This window comes from Netta rufina, assembly GCF_964035555.1.
Source record: "Netta rufina genome assembly, chromosome: 17".
In the NCBI taxonomy this organism is placed as follows: domain Eukaryota; kingdom Metazoa; phylum Chordata; class Aves; order Anseriformes; family Anatidae; genus Netta; species Netta rufina.
The window spans coordinates 10,529,855-10,553,709 of NC_140141.1; the positions used below are offsets into that span (position 1 = coordinate 10,529,855).

At 45.9% G+C, this 23,855-nt stretch overlaps 1 protein-coding gene across 10 annotated transcripts in view; it reads left to right on the plus strand.

The window, feature by feature from the left end:
- Positions 1-285: 285 nt before the first annotated feature.
- Positions 286-23,855, plus strand: part of MTMR3 (myotubularin related protein 3) — a 78,907-nt gene continuing 55,337 nt past the window's right edge. For 8 of the 10 annotated variants that reach the window (XM_084297000.1, XM_084297003.1, XM_084297006.1 and 5 more), the window contains exons 1-3: positions 286-426; positions 936-979; positions 9,698-9,803. The gene's annotated coding sequence lies outside the window, so the exon portion shown is untranslated. The remainder of the gene's footprint in view (positions 427-935; positions 980-9,697; positions 9,804-23,855) is intronic. The other 2 variants (XM_084297002.1, XM_084297009.1) reach the window with 1 other exon arrangement.

A 23,855-nucleotide genomic window follows, 5' to 3' on the forward strand; every position in this document is an offset into this window, starting at 1 on the left:
TTAAGGCAAGGTTGGACGTGGTGCTTGGGGACACGGCTTAGTGGGTGCCATCAGTGGTAGGGGATGGTTGGACCAGACGATCTCAGCGCCCTTTTCCCACATTAACAATTCCAAAACTCCACAAATCAACAAAAAAACCCTCACCCCCCCAAAAAAAAAAAACAAAACACCGGCTCCCCTCACAGAGCAGCGGGAGCCCCTCCCCTCGGAGGCCGGGCTGGGCGGGGGGGGGGCAGGCGGTGGCGGCTGCGCGCTCCCGCTGCCGGCCCGCCCCGCCCCGCCCCGCCGTGCCCGCGCCTCGCGGCCGCCATGTTGTTGTGGCGGTGAGGGGAGGCGGCGGCGGCAGCCGGAGCCCAGCGAGCCGGGCCCAGGCAGGCGGCCGAGCCCCGGGGACCGGCCCCGCGCCATGCCCGGCTCTGCCCCGCGGTAAGGAACCGCCGGGAGCCTCCCAGGGCTCGGTTCGGGGGGCGGGAGGAGGGTTGGGGCCTGGCGGGGGGGAGGCCGGGCGGGAGGCTGGGGGTTGAGGCCTGGTCAGGCACGCCCCCCGGCCTCCGCCTCAGCCTCCTGCTCCTTCCTCCTCTTCCTCCCCTTTCTCCTCTTCCTCCTTTTCCTCCTCGGGGGGCTCGGGCTGGCGGAGGGGTGGTGGATCCCGCCTGGCCCCGCCGTGTGGGCCTCACCCGGCTGCGGCCGCCGCCTCCACGGCCCTGTCGCCGCGGCTCCCTCCCGGCCTCCTTCCCCCTTCACCTCCCTCGCTGCCCGCCGAGGCCTCACCCCTGTGTTGTTTCTCCTGCCGCCTCCCTCAGTGTGCTGGGGGCTGAAATTCTCGTGTTTCTCCCCCCTCCCGCCGCCGTGGCAGGACCCGATGCGGCTTTGGGTGCTCGTCTGTGGGGTGTGGGGGCTCTAACCGTGCCTCTTCCCCGTCTTCTTCTCAACAGCTCTGTTCTGTTGGTGGGAGCCGAGCAGATGTTGCCCTTCTCTGGTAAGTGGTGGTTTTGCGCTGCCCCCCTGGCCCCAGGTGTGAGGTCTTGGTGTTTTGTTTAAGTGGAGCTTCAGTTTTTGTGTGTAGTTGTTCCCTTTTCTGTCCTTTTGTCTAGGGAATGTTGATTTATCAACAGGTGAACTCTCGTGTTCCCTCACATCTCTCTGTATGGGAAACCGATTCCCTTGTTGTGCACACCCCCTTCACTGGGAGAAGGGTGGTTATGAGCTCGTAACTCCTGCGGACTTTACCCATGAGAACTGCTTTTTTCCTGTCTGAGTCCCCCACCTGTATGTTTTCTTGTGCCATGAGCCCACACAATCACGTGCAACAAGGGCTTCTTTTAGAGGAAGAGGGCTTGGCTGGGAGATCACATAAAGTAGTGCTGAGCGTAGAGGTACAGCTTAGCCTTACGGTGAAAATAAAGGGATATCTGAAATTCCTAGGTTAGTTCATCGGGAAGGGACGGTAGCGTGGCTGGAGAAACTATGGCAGGCTTTCTGCAATACCTGTCATGCTCAAAGCTTTAGATAGAGGGCTGAGGTGCTTCTTGCCTGGTCCTAATGAAAGGCTCCTAGTATTTGAAAATGTTCTGGTGGCAGAGAAGGGGAGCTCACATGAAGGAGCGCTTGCAGATAACTTGAAAGGAGGAGCCTTGACATCTGATACACACATCGCTTCAGCTGTGGTTTTAGAGGATAGAAAAAATGCTTTCTTTCATAGTACAGGAAATACTGTGGACTGCAAGTGTTGAAATTTTCTGCAGATAAGTACAGGCGGGGCACAGGATTCTGAAATGCTTCACCGAGAAGTTTGGGTGCCTGTTTTGGAGTTTGGGGAGGGGCAAACGTGCGGAAACAGCAACGCTGAGCAGTGGTGGCTTTTGGCAATAACTCCAAAAGGTTGGTAATAACTCCAAAAGGTGCTTGTTGTACTTCAGATTATAGGCTTCCAGGAGTGATACGTTCAGTCAAGCTGGTTCTCTGGCTTGCAGTGCAATTCAGGATATTGCTAATGTCCGTTGCTGTTAGCTGTCTGCACTAGAAATCAGTAAAATGTTAGCCAGCTTCAGCAATAATGTGCAACCTACAGATGATCCCTGTAGGTGGAATAGTCCATCTTGATAAGCTCTTGTTTTCTCACCAAAATGGCCATCTGCAGCTGAACGAGATGCAAGTGCAGCGTGCCCGAGCTTCTGCAGGCAGAGGATACAGTCCTTTATCTTCGATCTTGTTCCACCTACATGCCACCCAGGGAGGTGGAGAGAAATATGTTGTCAGCCCTTCAGGAGTAGGAGGACTGAGCAGCGCTCTGCTGGCAGTTAGTGTGTACACGCGGAGTAACATAAGGAGAAGGGTGGCGTTAGGCTGCTGGAGCGATGGGATGAGCCTGACAAGGCTGCTGGAGCAAGGGAGAAGGAATTGTCCCTGCGGAGTGAACGGGAGCTGGACGCCAGACGCCGACCTCTTCTGCTTGGCAGCGCTGGTGTCTCTGAGCACGGGCCCGCAGGTGGTACAACAGCGCTCAGCGAGTGTTGTGAACCAGAGCGAAAATCCCAGGTACTGGAATGTGCCTTTGTTTCAGAGTTGCTTTCGTTGGCTGAATCAACTGATGTAAATGGTTCTTTCGGAATAAGCTCCCCAGCACTGAGTTGTCTAACCCTGTTCTGTGCTGGGATGGGTGACTGCTCTGCCTTCGGCTCTAGCTAGAGTGACTGGTGGTGTAAAGGATCCCGTATGGGTTCTACACCTCCAGGAGAAGAGCTTCCTGACTTTCAATTCCACCCCTTCTGTGCTTGTTGGTGCCATAACTTTCCAATGCTTTTAAGAAAGCTTTGGGAAAATGGCTAGTGCTCAAATAACGCTGTAATTCTTGTAATGAACCGCATTTTAAGACAGTTATTCATTTATCTTTGTGAAGTTTGAAGATTAAAGGGTGATTGCGTGGCTTGTATGACAGATTTAAAAGCGAAGTTCATGCTGGTTTAGGAATTGAAACACTGACTTCATAAGGCTTGCTCTGCCCAGTGGAGATCTGAAGACCTCAACTTGTGATGTGTCGTAACTTCTACCTTGGGCGCATTAATCCTGAGCGGGGCAGGATTGCTGTAGCCAGATGGGTGTATGGACGTGCACATGTGACAATTTCTTGCCTGCTACTTGTTGGATGGGCAAAAGTCACAGACTGTGGCATCAGTTGGTGCTGACTTCTTATTCAGAATGTGGCTGGGAATGGAAACAGCCGAGACTTTCTCAACTCTCCACCCCAGAGGCAGGGGATGCCAGCTGACAGAATGCTGGTTATTGTGATTCTAGGAGGTAAGAGAGTGCAGCATTATTGTAGAAAGCAGTGGTACTGTTACCTTCGCTAAGTGCAGCGGGGTTGTGTCTGTGATGGGAGCTGGAGGTGCTTTGGTCGCCTTCAGGAAGCAGCAGTGCGTGCCTGGAAGGGAAACGTTGGAGCTGCAGCTCTGCACCATGCAACGTGAGCCAGGGAAGAAGAGCAAAGGCTTTCTGGAATGTTAATTGGAATAGGTAAGTTGTTTCTGGAGTCATCGTCCATGAAAAATAACTGTTTTTACGTGATTAACTCAAAATAGAGTTGCTGATACCTAGCATTGGTTTGTCATCTGGAATACCTCTGACTGAGAGCTGTAATCTAAGGTGTAGAAGGAGCAGTTGGGTTGTGTCTGGTTGCTGGTTCAGCTGCTAGCTGGAAATGTGCTCTGCAGGTCTCGCAGGAGGATGCTGGCTTCCTGCAGGCGTTGCTCCTGATGGGTGTTAATGCTGCACATGGCTGCAACGACGTAGGCTTGGCATGATTCAAAGTTTAAGACCTGTGTGTGCATGACGGGGGTGTGCCTAAGGGAGGCAACGAAGAGTTGGACATTGTACCAGTGGTCCTGTAGCTGGGGGAGCCCTTCCCAGCTCTGATCAGAAGCAGCAGCCTTGGAACAGGACTGCCCAAATGGGGGCCTTTGTGCCCAGCCTTGGGGCAGCTGGGTTTGGGGAGGCTGGAAGATGGGCAGCCCTTAGCCATAATGCAACTAAACTTGTACAAGCTGCGCTGCTCAAGTGTTACCATGCCTCCAAATTGAACGTTTTGAGCAAATTTTGAGTAATTTTTGACTTTGGTTCTCTATCAAATTGGCTCAGGAGGAGCAGAGCAGTGGCCAACACCAGGGCTTGGAGCAGTCGGGGGTCTTGTGCAGCATTGGGCCTGGTCCTAGCTGCGAGCCCTGAGCCTGGCCTGGAAAACGGTCCTGGCAGCTGCGGAATTGGCTTGAAGCGGGAACAAAATTAGAAACTTGGTGCGAGCACTGCTCTCCGTTGGAAGAGCTGGGTGTTTGAAGGGCAGCTGGAACAGCCCGTCGCCCTGACCGCTGCCTTCCTTACAGCGAGGGCTGATTCAGGGCACGTTCGAGTGCTTGATCTCAGGAGATCAACAGCCAAGATGCCTCTGAATTCCAGAACGTGGCCTGGAGGATGGTGCATTTGTGCTCTAATAACTGAATTTGATTTCTTTTTCCCCTTGTCCTCCTTCCTGTTGTTCCTGTTGACCTCAGACCGTGTTCTGTGCTCACCTGTTTGCTTCTCGGGCCAATTACTCCTGCGCTCTCTGCAGAGTGACAGTTTCCGTAGGGTTGGGCAGGGTTTCTGCACAGCATCTCCTCTCACATGGTGGCTGCTACCAGCTCCTGGGGAGAAGTTGAAGCCTCCAGTGTGAGGAGAGCTCAACAGCTCTCCTGCTTTGGGGGCAAGCACGTGAATGTCAGAAGTCTCTGAGTACTCTCCTCTTTGTCTTCCCATGGCTGAGCTTTAAAATCAGATGCTGTGGTTGTGTTTTTAACCTGGTTACAGGACGTATCCACTTAAACGTCCTCTTCCTGCTGGGTTAGGTCCGTGAGAAGATCCTGTTGGATCCTGTGAGGCCAGAGCAGGGCTTGGGTGCTTGGTGTCTTGACTGGGATTGTTTTGCGGCTGCACACATCCGCAGCTGGAGGCACGTCCTAAACTCAAGGCTGAGCATATTCGGGGAACGTTGGATACCTTGATTTTTTTTGGATTGCTTTAATTTCAGAACTGGAGTTACTCTTTTCTGGTGCTGTCTCTAGCAGATGTGCAAGGTCCACCCAATCAGGTCCTACTTTCTTTAGCCATTACTGGGGAAAGAATTGGAAAAGATACTTTTAACTTCAGTGTCAGCTTCCTACTTCTCAAGGAAGCAACATTGTCAAAGTAACCTGCTGCTGATGTCCTATTTTCCCATGCTATGAGCACAGTATCTGCTTGGCTAAGACTCCTAGGGAAAACTCTCTTGTTTGTAGCCTTTCTTAGCCTGTTTTATGAGCGTGGAAAGGTTTTCCTTTGGGAAGACTAGTGGAAAGCTGTACATCAGGGTTTAGCTGAAATTCCTGAAAACAAAATAGCTTTAAAAAGAGATCTCTAGCTGAGGTGCCTGTCTGTAGGATGAAGTGTCTTGTGTGTATGAGTCTAAATCATTTCTTTAAGTGTTTCTGCCTGTTCTGGTGCAGTACAAGGTTAGTTCCTAGAACACAGTCAGTATGGGGGGGAAGTAATGCGCTTCAGGTTGAATTTGTGGAGGAAGACTGTTGCATTGCCATAATTAAGCCTTTGTAGCTTTCCTTTCTGATCCCAGAGGCATGTGCCCTGGTGCACTACAGAATGGCACTACAGAAATGCTGTTAGCACTGTTTTCTGTTGCCCTTCTGGGGGCCTCATTTGCTTCTCCTGCTTTGGGACTAGAAACTAGGGCTATATTCAAAGCATTAATTCTGTAGCACTACCTGAGAGAACGGAGCTTCAGGAAGAAATAAAAATAGTTTCTCTTTGCCTGTGCATTTAAGAGAAGGTTTTCACTCAGACTTGACAGAACAGAACTTTTCTCTGGTGCTGCTTTCTGTCCTGGAAGTGCCTGGGGGAAGCTGCTCGGTGCTGCCTGCATGAGAGGACAGAAATGCCTGTCTGTTGCAAAGCACAGCTGGAAATGGAGTCTGAAGACAAGATACATTTGGCTGGCTTTCTGAACTGCTCTCGGGTGATGGAGCAGAAGACAGGACTCCCTCCTGTGAGCAGTGCTTTAGGTAGAGGCCATGTGAGTTTTAAGCCTTCCAGTCCTTCGAGTGTGACTCCTGTTTCAGTCCAATTTGATGGTTCTGTGCAAGTACGCTTATTTTTGTGTGTGTGTTGGTACAGCTGCTGGCAGGGTTTCAGAAAATAGGTGGAAAACCTGCTCTTCCCTTGAGTCTTCATGTCCTGTAGGGTTTGGATCCTGATAAGACGAGGGCAGACTACTAGATTTCCGATTTCATTAAGTTAAAAATGTAGCTGAAAGTATTGGAAGGGGGGTGTGTGAAACTGGAGGTGGAATTGAAGTGGTAACGCAAGGATGGAGCAGCCTGGGGTCAGAGACAATGTACTTGTGCCTACCGTACCTGCGGGGTCTCAGTGTCTCACCATCCCACAGCAGATGTTACGTAGGTGAGTCTGGTTGGTGCTTCTGGGGGGAAGCCCAGGTTTTGGTGTGGAGCAGCTCCCAGAAGGGTCCTGTTCACTGCCTGGGGCAGAGTTGGTCTGCATTGACTGGGATGCTGTCAAGGTGAGTGTTAGCAGCTCCCGGAAGTGGTTGTGGCAAGGTTTGAAATAGGAAATGCCAAGGAAACACTTTCCAATCTGTTTTTTTTTAAGACAGGAGCCCAGCAGCCTGACTCCTTGTCTTCTCTGCAAGCAGATCACGAAAGGGAGTGAGCTTGTTGCTGTGGCTGGCTGATTTCATCTCTATGTAGCCATAATTGACCTAAATGTGTACCTGGGAAAGCTCTACTTACCGCGTTGCTATCTGCAAGCAGGTAATTGCTATCATTGAAGCTAAAAGCGGAGATAAAATGAGGTGCTGTGAAGTTCTGTCACCCCTAATTACACCGTGTGTGTCCCTGATAGGATGCTTGCTTCGAGACCTCTCCAGACCCAGTTCTGGGCCTGTTGAGCTGAACTCTCTTTGGGTTTTCTTCTCTCCCATCTTTGCGTGGTCTCTGATTTTCAGAATTGCTGTTACCAGAGCTCTCTTCAACTGTTCCATGGGTTCTGTAAGTTCGGGCTCTTAAAATATTTGTCTGTGTACTGACAAAGAACCGATGATCAAAAGGGGAAGCTAAAAGATCAAAGCTCACCTGCGTATCCTGGAGGCAGATTTGCTTGTAAATTAATGAGAGGACATTGCTCCAGCCCTCCTGTAGTCAGTTTGCTGTGGTTTGAATAGAGCAGGAACACTTCTGTGAGTCCTGTGAGCTGACAGCTTTGCTTTTATTCTGTTTGAGTTTATTTACTTTCCTCATCACAGCAGTCGTGGCACTGTTGTGCGGTACCTGGAAGCTCTCCGTGTCTCCAGAGTGTTCGTGGTGCCTGACAGACTGCACCGATCAGTCCAGTCCTGCTTCCCACTTCTGGGGACGTGGCTAGTGGATGGAGGCATTGCTAAACTGATCCAAGAGACCTGCCTGAAGTGCCTGGCTGTGCTGCGTTCCTGGGTTCTTTTTATTTGCCTTTAAATGGAAGCAGAAAGCAAGTGAAGCCTATTTAATGTAAGCTTGTAGGTTTATTGCCTCTGCCTGCAGACCTTGTTCCCACTGAGTCCTGTGCATGTTTTTCCTGAGTGGATAAACTTTGCATCAAATGAATGACTAATCCTTATCACACAAGCGTTCATCTTTACAATTAAGAGTTCCTGCTCTTTAATTGCACGGTGATTGGACACACTAGTCATGAGTACGTTGGAGAGCTCAAATTCTTCATTTTGTCTCACTGCTGGTAGCAGGAATTTGCTGTGAACGGGGCATTATATTCTGGTTGGATACCCATTATAATTACATTCTCATCTTTGTCTATGTTCAGTGAACCTTTCTTTGAGCAACTTCCAAAAGAACGTACCTTCTTCCACTTTGGGAAAATCTGAATTCTGGGGAAAAAGGGGGAAGATGGGCGCAAGGTCAACGTTTTGAGGTCTGCCAGGCTTTCCTTATAGGTTTGGCTAATGGATTATGGTCGAGGCATGGTTGTTTTCTAATGCAGAATACAATAGCTTGCTTGTTTGCTTTTACTTTGGACTGGAATCTCTTAATCCCTTCGGGCTCAAGTGTGAGTATCACATGATTTGGAGGTGTTTGGTTAGTGTGCTTCTGCTGCAGAGCATCCCTGTGCGTAACGGATGAGTAGATCGGGACAGCAGGGAGAAGCAACATGGGAATGTCCAATTTTGGAGACGCATGTTGAAGCTGTTACTGCTTTGTGGGTGTGTGTTCTGGCAGAAATAAGGGCCAGTGGCTGGGCAGTTGGGCTGTTTGCTGTGCAGAGATCAGCTTTCTGCCCTAAAAGTCCTAGCTTGTAGGGAACGCTCCAGCTTTCGAATATACTGATAGTATCCTCGTACCTCCAGGTGCTCAAACCATGTTTTAGGGGTCTTGGATGGAAACTTCCTTGCAGGAGAGCTAATCCGTGGTCCTTCCTTGAGAGCCTGACTGGGACATTGGAGGATACCTGGCTGAGTGATCGCTCATAAAGGTTCCTTGAAGTAAAAGGATTGGAAATGTTCACAAGTGGCTCATCTCAGACAGGAGCTTCTTATAGAGCTTCAGGACAGTAGCAACACACCTGGTCACTGCAATGTTGCTTTTTCTTCACTTCCAGCTGTAGTAGCTGGACCTAAAATGTTTTCCATGTATCTGGAAGTGGAATTTTAGCTTTTTAAATGGTAGAAATAATTCTGGTACTTGGTGAAGTAACTGCCAAACAGTGATCTCCAGTGGAAGGACTAGACGAGATGAGCATCTCATTGGGGTTTTCTAAAACTACTCAGTTTGCAGCATTTTAGGGAATTTACTATCCAATGGTGTGATGCTGACCTGAGGATGGAAGCAAACTCCATTGATTTAGAAGATACTGATCTTGACTGTGGGTGCTGCTTCTGCCAAATTTGGTGCATTGAGCAGAGCAACAGTGAACTGGTGCTCAGAGTAGCTGCGGTAACTGATAGAAGCAGCAGCTGAAGCCTGCTTCTTCCCAAGCTGTTTCACTTGGGTTGAAAGAAATGCAAAAATATTCGGGGAGCTCTACTCCTGGTGGTTCTGCTCATCAGGAAAGCAAAAGACCACTTTTCTGGGCTGAGGTGTTGATGTGCAGGCTGGTTTAAGAGCTGTCTGGCTTTCAGTTGCTCAGCCCCTTGAAGCCCTCTGCAATTTTTCTACCACCTAGGCGCTTCTGTGAGCTCTTGGAAGGCCAGGAGAAGGGACAGGATGGGAATGGCTCAGTAAGTCACTGAGATAAGAGCAATGCCAACCCTGCTGTTAGGAGTGATTCACTGTGGAGTGGGAAGCAACCCTGAAACCTGCCCGATGCGATGCCTACCTGCGGAGGGTGGTTATGCTCGGTGGTGTCACTGCTGGCTGCTGCCTGAAGTGGCTGGGTGTGGGTTCATCTGGAGTGCTTGGCCCATGGAGCCACGGCCAGAGGAAGAAGGGCTTTTGCTTGATTGTATGAGGTTGGTGTAACAGGGACACTGAGCTATGTCTCACTTTCTTGTCTCAAGTCTAGTTCTTGTTAAGCTGTTTGTGTAAGGTACGAGTTCAGGTGCTCCTGGCCTTTGAGGGTCACGCCCAGAGAGTAGTCCTATTAAAACTAATAGTGTTCTTGCATCATTCCTTAGACGGTGAGCTCTCACTCAGCGCTAAGGTATGAAGACTTTTCCTCTTGCATAAGAAGACTTGATTTGTTCTGGTTGAGGAAGAAACAGTTTGGCAGCTCACTAAAGGGTAAGTTGTGTGCTGTTGTGCCCTGTAGCTTATTTTTTCTAAGCATTACTATTTCAAGTTACTGTCCAGCTTTCTAAACTGTCCTAGTACATCTGACTACCTGATACTAGACCAGTGATTAAGCAGCTGCAGTGATTATCAGGTCAGCTCTTGTTGAATGCAGTCCCTTTAGTGCTTCTGGCATACGTCTCGCTTTTAGATGCAACTTGTTTGGCATTCAAATTAGAGACCTAGCAGGGCTAAGCCTAAACTGCCTGAACTTATTTCAGGGGCACCAAAATTACAATGTGGCGTAATTTCTAAATATCTATAGCAGTTCTTGCTTTTCCTAGTTCGAAAATTCAGTAACTTTTCCTAATTCCGAATTTCCTAGTTCCTACAATTCAGAACTCTTCTTAGTTCTAAAATTCAATAGTAATTCCCTAGTAACTAAAATTCAGTTTTTAGTCTAATCAGGAACACATGCTACCATGTTAAACCCAGCAGAACAAGTAATGTGCTAGTTTAAAAAACAAAACAAAACAAAACTTCAGTAAACCCTGCAGATTCAGTAATATTTTTTGAGCTAAGTGACTTATCGTAGGCAAGGAGCGATAAGTCACAACATGCCTTGTCAAAAGAAGTCAGTCTCAAATGTAACTCATATCATGAGAAGAGCAAGAAGGGATTTAATTTTTTTGTGCAAGAATTGCTGTGTTGGAAGTAAGCACATGGGCTGAGGGGAATCTAGTTAAGTTTACGGTTTCAAAAAAAGGCATAATGTCAGAAAACTTTCCAAAGATTTGTGTTTAAGCTCTACAATTCTTTTAGTGAATCTTGCCAAGACAGTTAAGAATTCATAGAGCTAGTGTGAATTTCCAAGCTGGGTGTGGAGCCCAGAATGCTTCTGCAGGTGGAGAGAATGCTCGAGTCTGTTCAGGTAGATTGTCAGCCCCAGTGGTTTTGGTGCTGGAAAGTTGTGGGATTTTTTTTTAAGGAGTCTGAAAATGTGGCTGTAAAGTGTGTGTGCTTGTGGTGCAGAGGCACACGGAGCCAGTTGGGTGCTCCACTGCTTGTAGAAGGTTAGCTTTTGAACTTTCATGAATCAATGAACAGGAAACTTTGAACTGGCGTTCTAGCTCCTGCTTCCTAGAACTTCAGGCCTCCTTAGCTGGTTCTGGGAAACATAGGAGGAAGAATAGGGTCCCTCTGCATGCTTGGTTTTCTTAAGATCTGCGTGGTTACTTGTGGCTAGTTAAAATGCAAAAGGTAAAGAATTCCCTAGGCACGATTTAAGGATGTCTTGCTGAGCTGAATGGTGGTAAACCAACTCGGTGCATCATGTTTGCAACAGAAAACAATCAGAATTGCATTTCTATGGAAGTGAGTCAAGTTCTGTGATTCTGTTCTCCCCTAGGTGACTTTATGCTAAGTATTGCTGAAAGACCTGACAGGTTCTGCATGTTGAAACAGATACGGTGGATTAAAACTTGTCTGAGGAATCTCCTGCCTATTAGCTGGCTTCTGAGCAGCCGCTTTACCTGTAACCCTTCAAAAATCAATGCTGATGACTGAGATACTTTGATTTTAATAACATCTTAACCAGAATTCTTAGAGTTTAAACAACGCACGGATATTTTTATGGCATGAGAACGTGGAAGAGAAAGTTGTGAATCTTTCTGTGAAGCTGAGAATCCATAATCATGCTGTGAGTGACAGCTCAGCCTCTAAATGGAATTCAGAGCATCTTTGCCATGTTATAAAAAGCTTGTTGCCTGGTGCTGATCTGTTCCTTCAACATAGAGCTTTTTGTAACCTTTAAACTCTGCAAGTACAGAATAGGAATTTATCCTGTTAAAACCTGCATTTGTTTAAAGAGCCACCTCCTATGTATTCACTGATGTCCCACATCTCTAGGTTTCAGTCATTTAAATGCCAAGGTGTGTGTCACTCCAAACTTACTAGGTAAGCTTTTTTTTTTTAACAAAGAAACCTGAGCTGTAGCAAACAAAACTGTGTCTATTCTGCTAAGCCTTTTTCATTCTTCAGTTTTATTATAGTGTTGAACTCCTGAATTAGTATTTAGGAGCTGAGCTGCAGGTGACTTGTCGGAGAAATTCAGGAGATTCTTCCAAGTAGTTCTTGGATGAGGAGCATCTGACTTCAGCATTATCTTTCAAGTGATGTGTTTTACAGCATTTGATGTCATTTTACAGGTTTTCTGTTTGGGAAGAAAGGGGAAAAGTCCTTACTAGTACCCACTCTGCCAGTTTTGTTTAGATGAGATGCTCTGGTGTGTACTGCGTAAAAGGATCTTAAAAATGAAGCATTGGAAGTAGGTTGAGTGGAAGGGTCCAAAGGCTCCAATTCTGAAGTAAGGATTAAGTGTGATTTGCCTAGATAGGTTTGTCCTACTTACAAACCTTACTGAATTTTGGAAGGGGGAAGCAGAAGTTTTTTGTGCAAACCAGCACACTTGCGTTAGGTCCTTTCTTAGTCTTCTGTGTTAGTTCGTAAAGCTTTCACAGAAATGCTGCTGGTATTCCCACCACCTGCTCAGCCAAGGTAAGCTCGTACGTTCATCACAGCTCACACATGGCTTTTCTTCCTTCCAGTGTTCTGTCACAAGTGACACAGCCTACTTACAGGGAGATTTTAGGTAGAAACCTGCATCTTAACATTTTTTTTCCCAGTTGCTTCAGTCCCATGCATCTTCCGTTTAACATGCCATATTCAGCGTGACTGGCCTTATGTACTCTGAGGGGGATTGTTTTGATGCAATGCTTCTAGACAAAGAATGCTGCAAGAAAAGCATTTAACAAGTGCTTCTGCAGTGCTTTATTCTGCCTCTGTAGCAAAAATGGCCTCTATCCTAAAGTGAAATTGCTGGCTTACAGCAGTCTTCCCTGAGTAGAGTGCTGGTGTCGTCAAGGCTGGGTACCAAGTGCAAGGGCTGCTGTGCAGATCATGCAACAGAGCTAAGAATACTGGGTGCCTGAGGGTGCTGGAATGCTGGCTTGAACTTCTGGAGCAGGAAGGCCTTGCTACTGATGGCAAGTTACCCTCAAAAATACAACTTCTGCAGCAGTTCTGTGTCTTGGGCAAACTGAGCTTAAAAGCGTCACCTGCAGCACAGGCAGCTCTGAGGGTTTTACGTACCTGTGGCACCGCTTGAGCTCTGCTGGAGATTTATGCAGGAAGTGGAAGCAGATGCATTCCTTTGCGGAGCCCTATTTTATTAATTGTTAACTGAAACAGCTGAATTGCTGGGTTTTGGTATTTGTGGTACCGTTTGATATCCTAGCTGATAATGTTGGTGTGTTTTCCACAGATAAGATGTGCTGACTCCTTGTGGGTTGGGGAGCAGTGAGTTACTGGATTTGTAGATGTTAAGATGGCAATGTATGTAATTCAGTCGCTAGAGCTAGTGCGCTGAAACTTCATGCTGGGAAGTTACTGAGTAACTTGGTTTTGGTCACTGAGCTGCACATAATAATGCTGGTGAACTTAGCAAGGTTAAATGAAAAATGTACAAACAACAAATGTCTCTTTTGGAGCCTGTTTCCAGGGGTACCAAAGCCTTTCTTGGTCCTTGTGCAGATACTCCTGTGGCTCTGACGAGACTAAGGATTTTGGTATTCCTGTGTAATACCTGTGCAGTTGGGACCTTATCTATTTTGAAGCTTCATTATACCTTACCCGTAAGCGAAGTGGTTACTGGCGAGCTTACTGTAATGCTGAAGGCATGGTTCCCTTCAAACTGCTGGCAAGGGAAATTGAACGTATGCATTGCTGTGTTTGCTCTGGTGTAAGTTACTTCAGAGCATTGGCAGATCCTCCTGTGGGATCGTGTATCAGTTTGAGGGAGAAGCTAGTCTGCTAGCACACTTAATCTATTTTTGATTTGTCAGGATCTCAAAGGTAGAAACAAAAAGCACTTTGTCCTGGCTGAGTCTCGTGAAGACTGACACTTGAATCCCTCTTTCTAGTCATCTATTCAGTTATTTCCTTAGCACGTTATACTCACTGAGTGAAGCTCATTGTTTAGTAGAAGAAAACTAAGATCGGGTCACTTCCATACACAGGCTTTCATCTATAGGGTGAACATCTCATACTGACAATTTCAGTTCTGTTGGAACAGCTTCAAGTTCAATCTTGTCAGTGGAAGTCAGTGAAACTTCTCTTGCAAGTCTAATAACCCATCTGAGAAATAAAGTCGTGCTGGGCCAAGCCTTACTGCTGCCTTCCATCACATCCCTCCTGCATCCTCTTCCTGAATTGGGCAAGAGGAGTAGCGTGACTGGGGATACCTCCTGGTGGGTACCACGCAGTAGGGCTGCTCGGCAGGTCATGGAGCTCTTCGGCTGAGCTTTAATGAGCAAACAGCCCCCCTTCACTTTTGGTGACCTCTCTGGAGAATCACGCATGCTTGCTTATACTTAGGAGAGAAGTCATCTCTCAAAATATCTTGGGAATATTGTGTGCAGGTTTTAGTTCTTGCTTTTTGTGTTATCATGCACCTTTCTTGCTCATTGCTAACCCCAACTGTTTAGATACAATAAGCGGTCTGAGTCTTTATCTTGCTATTTAAGCTTTTTGACAACTTCCTGAAGCTCTAAGCATCAGGGCTTGAAACTTTTGATGCATATTAGAGCTGTGCCAGAATTTCCATGAGCCTTGCAGGTGATCATAATGCATTCAGTCTATCTGTGAGCAGCTGAGCTTGGTTTTCTACTGCTTGCTTTATGCTTTTCAGGCCTCTGTTTGCTTTATCTTAGTTAAGCAATAATAATTGTTAACTCAAAGCATTAAAGTGAGCTATCATATTGGGAGAACAAACCAACCAAATAAGCATTATTGCAACTTCCTGATAATGAAAATTCCAGTAGTGAAATATTTGATTTAATCTTTAAGCTTGGAGAAAATGGAGGTGGTGATAGAAGAGCTGCCTTATAACTGACTCTCACTTTGGCAAAGCTTGATGTGTGTAGGGAGGGTAACAGCTATTTGTTATGTTAATACAGGGAACATCTGTTGAGCTGCTTGTTCTTTGAGCATTTGAACATCAAAGAGTGTGGTGTCCACTTAAATTCTTTAATTACTGATGCTTCCTCAGCCAGAGTCTGGATGATATTGTCTGCTTCATTCTAGCAATTCTGTCTAGATGTACTTAAGCTCGAAACTGCGGCATTACAAACACTGGAATATTGCTGTCTTCCCTCTGAATCAGACAGCGGAGTCAAGCACGTGTCTTTATCCTGAAGTGGGTGTCCAGAGTAGGTAGGAACTGCTCTCTGAGTGATAGAGGGGCCAGGTGAGACACAAGCATCTAGCTTGAGGCGAGAAGAATCTCATTTATGGTCTCCAAGGCAGTTTCTGTATACAGCTAATATGAACAGAGCACTAAAGATGCTTCTAGTAAAGCTGGATCTTCTGACTGCAGGTGGCTTTGGCAGTTTTCTTGGCATGAAAACTTGGTTAACAAACATTGCTGTAGAAATAGTATAGGCACAGCCTCTCGAGATCCAACTGAAGAGCTCTGAGCTTTGACAACTCAGCTTGATGTTCTGTGTAGGAACAGCTCTGACTCCCTGGAGGATGTAAGCACGTGATCAAACAAAGCAGTATCACTGTGCAAGTCAGAATTGCTAAAGCTTCCAGCCTCCCAAGCTAGGGCATCAGTTCTGTCTCATTACTCTCTTACATGCTCAGACCTGTTTCTGAACTTGCTCTGTATTTCTCTGCTTACCTTTAGGCGCTCGTTTCCAGCTCTGTAGGCTGAAGCACAGCTCAGTGCTCTGCTGGTTGGCTGATAGATTTGTGGACGCTGACTGCTGGGTAGGCTGCTCGGGACTGCTGCTGCTTGACAGTAGATCCTGCCTGGAGGTGATTGCCACAAGGCTCGCACACGGGTGCTCTTCACACATAGAGATGCTGGCAGAGCTGGGTGTTGAAGCTGTTCCCTACCAGTTCAAAAATTTCTACTGTAATAAAAACTTGCCCCAAAGCCAGCTTTTGATAATGTGCCCTACTGATTTTTTTCTGTTTTACAGATACTGCTGTGGAATTAGCATTATTTTTTAAATACGGTATTTTAAGCGTTCCACTTACTCTGCAATAATTGCTCATAGAATGATAGTGGGTTTATAGCCTTTAACAGTGTTATGGAAGCTAGCTATCACGTTAACAGAACCATTCTAAATATATTTCAGCATTGCATTCTTGGTGGAGTAATTGTGACGCAAGAACTTGATTCCCGATTATGAATACATCTTCCACATGCACACGTGACAATGACAGAGCAGCACATGCTGGGTTTGGAGATAGGGTTTCTTTCACTATGACTTGGAGTATGGTACGGGTATCCATTGCTTGTGAAGCATTACGTGAGCTCAGCAGCGTGGGGCTGTTCAGAAGTGGCTGCAAGCTACAGCTCATGGGAAAATCTCAGTCCTTCAACGGAGAATGCATCTTTATTTCTGCAGTCTGTAGGAAAACTATGTGCAGAGCTTGCTTTGGGCTGTTTCATTGGGGGTGGCTTGTCAGGAGGACACACCTGTTGTTGCCAGCTGCATGAGGAGTCCATCTTCTAGCTCTGATTTCCCAGGCTCTCTGGTTTTTCCTCTTATTTAGGTTTTCCACAGCATACTTCTGTGCTAGTTTATTCCTCAACAGTCAAGTGGTTTGAGATTATCTGAAAGACACTGTCCTAGCATAGCTACCTGATCTCACTGAGGGTGGATTTTCATGATTAGAAAATCGGTAAATATATCTCTAAGTGCTGTCTTAAACTGCCTGGCCTACCTGGAAGGACTAGACGGTCTTTTGGTTAGCATTGACAGCATTAGTTGACCTGAAAGTGGAAAGGAACTAGCCTTGAGTGCTGGGAGACACAACTGTCAATGACTGAAGGAGCTGTACCTTGCCTCAGACTTGCCTTAAGTGTCAAGTTTCTGGCAGTGACAGGCTGACTTCAGTACAAGAGACAGGTGGTAGCTTGGAGCAGGGAGAGTTAAAACTCTCCAAAGTTGAAGGTAAGGGAAGAAAATGTGAAGAAATGACAAGCTACACTGATTCCCTACCTGTGCAAGACCTACACATTAAACTCATGCTGACGTGCTGCTAAAAACATCCTCTCATCCTTCTGCCTGCTGTGGAAGCAAAATGGCAGGCTTCAGTTCCTCCCCGTCTGGCTGCTTTAATTCTTCCTAAGGCTGCCATCAGAGTAGCTCTGCTTCATGCTCTGGCAGTCTTGCTTGAACTGTCAGTGCAGTCTGCAAGCCCCTTTCACTATGAATACCGCTGGCGTAGCAGTTGATTGAGCAGTGGAAGCATGAGTAAGTCTCTCACTGGCTGGTTCTCAAGCCTGACATCATAGCCAAGATTTAGATGGCTCTCTTTCACCATGAGGATAATGAAATAATTCCTACTGCGTTATTCATTAACTCACATTTCATTCAGTGGCTCCTAAGAGGATAACAAGTATGTTAGAGGTGAACTTGCACAAGACTTCTGACATCCTTTTGATAAGATAAGGTTAAAGCTGTGGCAGACGGAGTTTAAACATGACGGTGGTGCCTCGCTGAGGCAAGTGGCATGTGGTGTATTACACTCACTGACTTTAAACCTAATTGGATTGATTGGGCTTAAAGAAAATAGCCTGAATCTGAAGTTGTTTGAGAAATAACTAATGTACAAAGCATTATTTTCAATTAATTTCACATTAATTTCCTTAATATGAGTGGCTGTACAGAAGGGTGATGTTCAACCTAGTTCAATCCAGGTGCTTCGGGACAGGTAGGGGAGCCCAGCAAATAAAGCTGGGGACCTGCAGCAAAGAAAACACGTGCAGAGAAAAAGCATTGTGGTGAAGGTCAGTCTTTCCTGACCTGTGTAAGCCTGATACAAGAGTCTGGTAAAGCATGTTGGGTTTTGAGCGTTAACACTAACGTATATTGAGCACTTAAAAGATTTGAATACCCCGTAAGTGTCAGTGCCGTGTCTTCCCATGTGCATGCAATTTTGTCAGCTTAAACTGCCATATCCTACTCTGCAAGGAAACCTTAAAGGAAAGAAAGATTACCTGCTTTGAGGGTTTCCGTTAACGTTATGTTCAAAAGTTGTCTAGTTTTATACTAGACAACTCTACCCCTAGCTTTAGGGCTGAGTGTTTTAGAGGGGGCTGTGAGGATTGGCCACCTGACTCATTTTAGCTCTAACACAAGTCCTGGATGATCTGGTCTCCTTAATGAATGGCTGTGGCTGTTGTTCCAGCTCCTCTACCAAATGTGAGCACTGTTTAATTCTTAAGGCTTGCCAAGAAGTTCGTCTCTCTGAAAGAGGTTTATACAATTACTGTACAATTGAGCCAATAAACTAATATAATCAGCTTAAGCTGATGGTGGGAGGAATGCTGATGGGAATATTTAAATGCCTATCCAGTCCCCCAAGTGTCAAAGTGCATCAGTAGTTTACCCATGCAGGTAATAACAGATCTCTGAGGTCTTGTACCTCCGAAACTATCCAGAACTGCCCAGCAGCCTGGTAACATCTGAACTGGTCTGGTTTTTGTAGAAGCAGTGGATGAGGGAGGAGCAGCTAGGTGGTGGTCTGGTGAGTCAGGTGGCTGCCATCCTGGAGATTTAGATGTGTCCCTGCCCTGCTTTGGATCGTGGTGCTGGGTGGTAAGTTACTGGAAACTTGTACAGTAGTTATGCTATTTTACAGCATGCGTAGTACACCCAGCACCAAAAGCTTAACATCTCCAGGCCAGAGTGCTCATCCCTGCAGCTCCAACTCCCTCAGCTAGTGGAGCTGGATTCCCTGAGTACAGAGCAAATTAGTACAGAACACATAAACCTTGAAAAACTAGGCTTCTGTTTTGGGAACTGAAACAAAACCTTTCTGATACCTTGAATTCCTACCATGCTTAATTTTCAGCCTTTTAAGTACAGTAATGCTGCCTAACTGTGTGGGACAGTGTGAAAATACTTAAAACATGGTGAGCGCCATAGAGCTTTACCGGGAGATGTGCTGTAAATTGAGCAGTGTGGAAAAATGACTTTATTCAGAATATCCTGCTGACTACAAGGGTTAGTAAAATGCATATAAAATAATAAAGGTCTGTGTTCAGAGAATGTAGGGCTCCTCTTCCTCAGGGAGTTGTAGAGAGCAGTGAGGCTGCCTCTGAGCCTTCTCTTCTCCAGCCCAAACAGCATAAGTGTCCTCGGCCTTCCTCATAGGACGTGCCTTCCAGCCCTTTTACCAGCTTCATTGCCCTCCTCTGGTTGTTTTCAAGGACCTGAACATCCTTCTTGTATTGTGGAGCCCAGAACTGTACACAGTATTCAAGGTGGCACTGTACCAACACTAAACGTAGCGTGAGAATCATCTGAGAGTGGGAGAATGAGTGTGTGGATCTCTTCTGTCAGCTTTTTGTCCTTTATTTACTTTATTGTGCAACCAACTACCTGTAACAACCTGAATTCCTAGTCCAAAAATCCATCACCAAAGCGTGCCTGTCCTGTCAAGGATCTCTTCCCTTGCAGCAGCATTTACACGCCAGCACTTGGACTTCTCAAGCTGTTGTATGTGAAATAGTGAAAAAAAGAAATACTGGCCTGTGTGTTTTTTTTTTTTTTGTTTGTTTGTTTTTTTGTTTTTTTTTGAAGATCTGATTTTAGCACTCATGTTAACGGTAACTGGGGAAAAAAAAAAGATTATCCTCATGTCAAGTTTTAAATTGTTCAGACTGAACACAATCTGCAGCAGTTCTAAGTGCTGCTTCATGGATTTCCCTGGTTATTCTGGAAACCTCTACCAGACAAAGACTGCTCTCAGGACAGTTCTGTCAGCTGGGCCTGAAAGTGATGCAGAGAGATTTTTATTTCCCAGCTAATGACACAGATATGGTACTGCTATTGAAACATACCATGGAATTTTCTTGTAATTGCTTCACAGATCAGTTTAAGCTTGTCAAGTAAGCTTTGCTACATAAGGATGTAGTCTTTCAGCCAGGTAAGGCAGTTTAGTTATATATATTATTATTTTTTTTTGGCATTTGAATCTAGATGTACAAAATCGTATGCAAGCTCTTTCAAAAATAAGGGCTGGATGCTGAGCTGGATCTTACAGTGAGCTGTTATTTATCTGAATGCCAAATGCTTTTTATCACAACTCTGAGCATTTGCTTCTAGAAATTGATTTCACATCTAGATTTGTGTATTATACCAAATGTGTAACATCTTGGAATGTTTGAAATAAAAGTGAAGTAGGCTGGAGTATTCTGAACATTGTTCCTATCCTTGTTTTGCCTATCTACTCAGTGTGAAGGCTTCATGTATCTTTGAGTATTTTTTCTCACTTAAAATGTTCTAAAGATTCCAACTTTAATATGGAACAGGTTTTCTGGAGGAGTTCTTGGAGATGCTCAAACCTTGGCTGGATGAGTCTGTGATCCACTTGATCTACTTGGGACTGTGTCAAATAATGGCTTGACTTAGCAATGTCCAGATGTCCCACTTAACCCATAAAACTACATGTGTGCATCTATCCTGGTTCTTCATGCTTCCCCACTGGGCTTGCAGGGGCAGAATTAACTTCTGCTTTTTCATAATTGAGTGTTGAATCTTGTTCCTGTGACTGTCAACAGCACAGACCTCTGGTGTTGAATGGGAGCCTTTCAGAAGGAAGATTTTACAGAATCACTCAGGTTGGAAAAGCCCTTGGAGATTATCTAGCCCGACCTTTAGCCTAGGACTGATGAGAGCACCACTAAACCATTCTATGAAGTTCTACATCTACACATTTCTTGAAGACCTCCAGAGATGGCAACCAAACCACTTCCCTGTGCAGCCTATTCCAATGCCCCCCAACCCTTTCAGTAAAGAATTTCCCACCTAAACCTCTCCTGGCGCAGCTTCAGGCCATTTCTCCTCATCTTATCACTTGGTGCTTGGGAGAAGAGCCTGATGCCCACCTTGCTACAACCTCCTTTAAGGTCATTGTAAAGTATAGTAAGGTCTCCCCTGAGCTTTCAAGTTAAACAACCCCAGCTCCTTCAGCCACTCCCCATAAGACTTTCCTCCAGACCCTTCACCAGCTTTGCAGCCCTTCTCTGGACATGCTTCAGCACCTCGATGCCCTTCTTGTAGTGAGGGGCCCAAAACTGAACACAGCACTGGAGGCGCAGCCTCACCGGAGCTGAGTACAGAGGGACAATCAGCTCACAGAAGTGAGTCTGGGATTGAACCATATTTAAAATGAAAATTCCTTCCCGATGCATCAGTAACAGAATTACCTGTTGAACTTCTGTAATGCCTGTGGGGAAGATGTGCGGATGTGTTTTATTCAGGTAACATGCTGAAGAGCCCAAGCTTTTTGTTTCCTTAAATTGATGGCTTCTCTCTTAATTACAAGCAAGCCTTTCTTAGTTAACTAGGTTTGCTTTGAGTCACATTAGGAAGGAGTGAATGTTCTTTTAAGGATGAAACACTTGAAAATGTCTTGTTACCGTTCTTCCTTCTCAGAGTTCAGTGTATCTGCCAGTAAGAATGAGTTTCTGTAGGGAAAACAAGTGAGAAGCCAGGGTTTGTTTGGCTTGGATGAATCCGTATGAAGTCAAGTTTTGGGGAGAAGCGTTCTGGATATTCCCATCAGAGTTCCGCGGGTTGTAAATGACTGTATATACAGATACATTCCTACAACAACTCAACACTAGAAAAAAAGGTTGCTGTAGACAGTGTGCTTCTAGTGATGGGTTGGAGGAATGCTTGCAGACAAGCACGTGTTATCCTGGGTTATGAATTTGCCATGTTTGGTTTTTTTCAAGGGCCTTTAGTGTAAAATATCATACTGGGGCTGTATCTGTTACTAGTTTAAAATAAAAAATAAAAAATAATCAACTCTACTGAGCATAACGTTGACCTAAGTGAGCAGGTAGGAAAACCTGACTTAAATTTTCAGTTTCTATAGAGAAACTCTTTCCTGTTGGTTGATGTAGCCATCGAAATGCTGATTTGAAAGGGGCTGTATGTAGTTACCGTATAGGATTGAGTCCTTTTCCAAATAACGCAGATCCCTGCTCCTGCCCTCGTAAGGAAGCTTGAGCATCCAGGTTAATTGGTTTTTAATTTTAAACATGGAGCAGGGAGGGAGGGAGAGCCTGACTGGTAAATATTGACTGGGGAGGTGTCAAAGCTTGCCCGGTAGCAGAGTTGTGTTCTGTGGCAGAACACAATTTCAACTCTAACTGAAGCATAGGATTTGGTACATATGTGCCTTAAATCCTTTGGTGCCTCTCTGGAGTGCCTAAATATATTTAACTTTGGTTTCATTCTGTTTATTTTTTTTCTTTTTTTTGAGTAAACATTTTGTTAATCCAAGTAAATTTTTTCTTAGCTCTGAGCATTCCTGCAAATTCAGCGTGAACTAATAAGCTTGTGGACTTGCCATACTACGGAAGCTGTGATAAGAGGAGATTTTTAGGGTGTTGTCATGACTGAACCCAGCCTCCTTGGCTGGTCTGTGCACATGACTTCAGAAGCTGCATTTCTTTGTTTTGACACGTTGAGGATTTGAGTAGGATGGTTGCAGAGCACACTGCCTCCGTTCAGTAGCTGGAGGGTTACTGGGACTGGAAGAAAAAAGGCAATCTGTTCTCAAACACTGCTCTCGTGCCTTCAGAGTTTTGGTTTGACAAAATGACCCTGTCTGAAGACCTCTGTGCGTAATACCAAGCACTGAGCGCACGTAACTAACTTTTAAAACTGGTTACAGGAATCGAAGCACGTTAAGACTTGCTTCAGTTCTCCAGGCTATCTTAAGAGATGCGAGACTGGTTATTTTGCCCTGTGCCTCCCCAGTCAGAAGTACAAATGCCGGTTAAATCCTTGCTGTTAGGTTAGTCTCTCAAGTGAGATACAGCCTCGACTGTTCACAACTCCTTGCATTTGGTATGGAGCGGTCTCTGTCCTTTTTCTGCATTTATTTGTAGGACCTGTTGAACGCTGACCCCCCTCTGCTTGCCTTTTACTCCGGTCCCATCCCCAGGCCTTAGCTGAGTGCAGCTTGCAAACACAAAGCAGCATTTTGCCAGATACACTTCCTGCTTCTGACTATCACCGTGGCTTTCCGTGAACGCAAAGAGGTGGAACGAGCTGTCTTAATATTTGGGAGATACTGAAGCTGGTTAATGATAGGAGAAAAGTTGTTTGCTTTTTTTTTTTTTCTTGTGGCTTTACTGAATTGAATCAGCTGACCAAAGAAAGGACATGGAGCAGCAGGTTTCTCAGAGGCAGTGTGCTGCTAGATTAGCCAAACCAGTTTGTTTGTCCCTTGTGATCTAAATATAGGAAGCCTCCTTAATTAGGGAAGGCATCTGAGCTCTGTGTCCCTCTTAATGCACATAGGGAGCTGAAGTTCTGCGTGCAGCTGAAGGGCAGTGCTAGTACAGGCCTGCTCTCCCTCTGCACCAAGCTGGGCACGGCGCTGGAAGTTCAGGGAAGTTGAAACTGGCAGTGGATTGCTGCGATAAGCTGTTTGTGCTGATCGGGAGGAGGTTAGCAGCTCAGATGGAAGGAGAACAGGGACCTGTTCTGGTAAATCATGTGTCTGGCTTTAAACTGAAACTAGCTGTGGGAATGCCAGCTAGCAGAGAAGGCCTTACACTCGAGCTGCTAGCGTTCCCTTGCTCAGCTTTTTGGTGTTACGCAGACGTGGCTTTATTTCTTCAGCACTTGAGGTCTGCCTTACTGTACCTACACGTACAGGGGCTGAATAGTGAGCCTTGTGGGTGATGCGCAAACAAGGATTTGGACTGCTTTCTAGCAAACAGCTCCCTGTGGTCCTGGAAAAGCAAACCTGATCTTTGAATAACTCCTGAGATGTGATTTGAGGTGGGCACTTCATATGAAAGGGTCTTTTGATTAACTAAAGCTGGCTCTCTACCTAGGTTAGCTCTTTCAGTATGATTACTTGGTTCAATTGTGTTAATCAGCCTTCTTTTGCAGGTGCTAATAAAGAGTTACTTGAACGTACCCTTTTCCTGTGTTGATTTAACTTACTATTTCTATA